The following is a 4,907-nucleotide window of genomic DNA, read 5'->3' on the forward strand; positions in this document are numbered from 1 at the left end:
TGTATGTGTGTGTGTGTGTGTGTGTGTGTGTGCATACATACGCACAAGCGATATGCGGCATGCAACACCGTTCAGCATGACTCATTCGGTGGTGAGCGAGGTCGCGTGCGTCCATTTTATATGTCTGTTTGTCCGCATGCTCGTCTGCCCAATCACCAGTATGTGCAAATTAGGCCTTGCCTAGCTCGTAAGGGTTTGATTCCGATTATCTGGGTATAATCTGTGAATTAGTTTAGGATTAATGCCATCCACATATAAAGTATCTTGAGAAGATATAAACTAATCTCTATATCTTATATCTGTCTCTCTCTCTCTCTCTCTCTCTCTCTCTCTCTCTCTCTCTCTCTCTCTCTCTCTCTCTCTCTCTCTCTCTCTCTCTCTCTCTCGCTCTCTCTCTCTCTCTCTCTCTGCATTATTACTCATGATTCCTAATTGAACATATATCATCTCTAAGATTCGTGTCCAAATAGTTTCCCGTCTTAATCTCATTATTTGTGCTTCACTTTCGTAGTTTATCAATTAAGACGTCCCATAACTAATTACCAGACTAATTATTCACACTGAACGGAGTAGGGGTGTCGCCCTAAGCTGGTCATTAAGAAAAGGCTTCGTGTTTTCTATTAAAGAGTAAGTAAGCATCCCATAGAAAGCTTGAGGAACCCATATCTTTTCCTTCACATTTAAAATAACTGATATTGCCGACGTACAATATGATGAGTAAGGAATAAATCAGAATTAGGAGAAAAGAAAAAAAGGGATCTATCTTAAGTGGTGTACACATGGTAGTTCATACTTGACTTTCTAATATGAAATATTTAAGAGGGTTTCTTGATAACTCGAAGATGATTGGTCAAAGCTCACGGGCTTGCTACTCTCACCAACGATGTTCCTCGGTCTTGTCAAAGAATTACATAATTTGTTTTCATAAAGTTTCGCTTGTTTATGGTCTCTGTCGGAAATGCATGTGTAAATATCATGAACACAAACAAGACCGGAATGTAAAACCTATTTTGTTTATCACCTCAGCGGTACCGATGTTACGACCAGCACTAAAACGGTATGGAATTATCAAACGGAACCTGTTCCTGATACAAAATCGCACAGCTGGAATGTACCTGTTTAAGATCACACACCTTCATAGAAACACACGCACGCACGCACGCACACACACGCACACACACACACACACACACACACACACACACACACACACACACAGATTGATAGATAAATAGATACGTAGATAGACAAATAAAAATATACGTATATGTAGAATAATGTCCGTGTAGTTTATAAATTTACACAACAGAATTAATACACAGTATAAATGTGCTAACATAATCGCAGTTGCTTGGGAACAAAATTTTTAAAATCCTGGTTCATACCTGTGCATGCTGGGCCCGAGCATTACGTATTGCAGCCCTGCAGTCCGACGGAAAGTTGTCAGAAGATAAGTGTTCTGCTCACGCGACCTGGGATATAAAATTTATATTAACCAAAATACAGATCCATAACATAAGGATATCTTGTACCTGCAAGCATGTATGTGAATGCATACACATACACATATAAAAACACGTAGGTATTATAAAACAGAGAGAGAGAGATGAAGATATCGATTAAGAGGAAGAGGGAAAATCAGAGAGAGAGAGAGAGAGAGAGAGAGAGAGAGAGAGAGAGAGAGAGAGAGAAAGAGAGATAGAGAGAGAGAGAAAGAGAGAGAGAGAGAGAGAGAGAGAGAGAGAGAGAGAGAGAGAGAGAGAGAGAGAGAGAGAGAGAGAGAGAGAGAGAGAGAGAGAGATGAAGATATCGATTAGGAGGAAGAGGGAAAATCTGAACATTTCCAAGAAAATAAGTAGTGGGCGGAAGAGCAAAGAACATTGTGATCGCCCGTCCATGAATTCCTATTTACTAGATGTAACGAGAGATTTCACGGGTCGAACAACCAAATGATTTGTCACCATTGTTCTTCTGATCTGTTACTATTCATTCTCTGATATCTTTCTTTCTTTCTCTCTATCCCTCTCTTTGTGTGCGTGTGTGTATATGTGTGTGGGTGGGTAGGTGTTTGTGTGTGTGTGTGTGTGTGTGCGCGCGTGCGTGCGTGCGCGCGCGTGTGTGAGTGTGTTTTGTATGCATGTTAATTTATATATATATAGATATATTTATATATATATATATTTCTTTTTTATATAGCCATTCATTCCACTGCAGAACATAGGCCTCTCTCAATCCACTATTGAGAGGTTATTTGGCAGTGTCACCATTGCCTGATTGGATGCCCTTCCTAAACAACCGTGGTTCGGCGCGCTGCCACGCTATCACACGGCAGTTACTTCCCCTACGACACCTGCGTTTGACTTCTCAAGGCGATATGTCGTTCTCTCGGGGTCGAGCCAGCAGACAGAGCGCCTGCATTTTTTTACGACGGCCGCGACGGGAATTGAACTCGAGACCACAAGTCCAGTGCGCTAACCGGCATATATATATATATATATATATATATATATATATATATATATATATGTATATGTATAAATGTATATATATATATGTATGTATAATACGTATATATGTACAATGTATATCTATATATACATATATATATATAAATATATATATATATATATATATATATATATATATATATTTATATATATATGCATGCATAAATAAGGAGAGAGAGAGAGAGAGAGAGAGAGAGAGAGAGAGAGAGAGAGAGAGAGAGAGAGAGAGAGAGAGAGAGAGAGAGAGGGAGAGAGGGGGGGGGGGGAGAACGAGAAAGATAGAGTGTCAAACGAACACGACGTGCGCTAATCCTCATGGAATATTTACGCCCTTCAACACCGCCCGCCTCAGCATAAAGCAGGAAGGGCAGGGCGACCTTCATCCCATTCTCTATATAACAACTGATAAGACCGGATAACCTCAGCAAAATTTATCGCAGACTTTCTTTTCCTTCCATTCACAAGACGCAAAAAAGGGAGGAAAGAACATATGATAATATGAGACAACGAGACAAAGGGCAGTAGAGTTGAGTTATTTTTACCTTCCATCCACCATGACGCAAAACACCATCGTAAGGACTTTTTCGACTAAATATGGAGACCTTTATGACAGTATTATATATCGCTTGCATTAGTCCTTTATTTAAATATGTAGTTAATAGTAAATTGTTATAATTCAATGGTATAATTAGATTCTATTTTCTCGAGGAGTGATATATCAACACAAACCCTATTGTTACTGCCTATGTCAGTACCATTTGGAATAAAGTTTACCATGGACATGAAATAAGAAACTATTAGCTTGACACGATATCAGTTTGTCCATTTTCATATTTTGGAAATTTGGATTTGAAACTTTGGAAGAAGAACTGGCAATAATTTACTGATTTACGTTTCACGCCAAGAAGGGAAGAGCAGTTAGGATTAATAGACTGCTCTTAGGTAATAATTAGAAGATGTGATGAGAGGTACAATGAAGTGGCGAAATAATTTTTCAAATACATTTATCGTTCTACTTTTATTCGTAAAAAACAACAACATTATAATAAAAAGGTGAGAAGTGTAGCGGGTCAGTTAACAGTTTTTAATTTTTCTTCGCATTTGGTGATTTGTAGTGTTGTTAGGCAAGGGATGCAGCATTGTACAGATTCCTTTTTTTTCAAAGACAGAACTTCTGCATTTAAATCATTCAGAATTTCTTTCTAAAGACGCATGTTGCAACATTTGTGTGCGTGTGCGTATAGGCCCTTTTTGTAACATCCCGAAAGCCCTAACACTTTACATTGTATCAAGTTGTATCATCTTTCCTACGAAACATAATATCATCAAAGTTTGTACTGACATAAAGAGTTTGAGAAAAGGAGTGTTTTCACATAAAAAAGTAAATAGAACAACATTAAAATACTTAATATACTCGTATTTGAATACAAGAAAAACATGGTGGAAGCTTTAAATGAAATGGAAAAAGTACCTGGCTAATCTGTGGCTTATACTGCTTATACACACTACTGTCTGTCTAAGCTTTTAAATTTATTTCTCAGAATTCAGTATTTTGTTTTGTTATTACATACATTGTTCTTCATATGGAAAGTAAAAGTTGCATAAGGTTTTGTATCATATATCCACTGCAAGTTAGATCCATGTCTAAATCAGATTTGATAATTCGAATGATCACAGACACTTTCAGGACTTACTGATTGAATTATACAAACAAATCAAAGTACACAGCGTTTTCTTTGATACTTTTGAGCCTGTAAGTTTATATCAGAGGTTCAGGATGATTTTGAAGACATTCATCCTACCGAAGTCAATGCCAAATCATATGACTCGGACAGGTTGGAAATTTTTACCATGCCGATCTAGCAACCGTCATTATTGAGTTAAAATTATACCCATATAAAGTGAACATGTATTTCATGTACTGCTCAATATTGCACTCTGATTAGCTAGCTGGAGTGTATCACACTGTATCACGCTAGAGGCATACACTTTGATACAAACCAAAAAGATGTTTCAACAGGTTCCAATAATGTGCACATAAAGGGCAAACATGTATCAAAGTGTTAGGGGCCTTGGAAATGTTACTAAAGAGGCCTTATGTATTTACTGTTCATATATGTAGGCCTTTTTTGTAGTATCTGTCAAATCCCTAACATTTTTATACATCCTCAAGCACGTTTGCCCTTTACAAGAACATCATTGGAACTTATCGAAACATCTGTTCATTTTGTATGCCTCTAGGTTGATACAAACTGATATACTCCAGCTGACCAATCAGGGCGCGATTCTTTTCAGATATATTTCAATTACACCTCATATAGGAATTTATATTTTCATTAATTACGAATCGCATGTTTCTTGACATAAAATTCTAATATAAAAAAATTATAAAAGAAACTA

The sequence above is a fragment of the Penaeus chinensis genome, chromosome 11 (genome assembly GCF_019202785.1).
Source record: "Penaeus chinensis breed Huanghai No. 1 chromosome 11, ASM1920278v2, whole genome shotgun sequence".
In the NCBI taxonomy this organism is placed as follows: domain Eukaryota; kingdom Metazoa; phylum Arthropoda; class Malacostraca; order Decapoda; family Penaeidae; genus Penaeus; species Penaeus chinensis.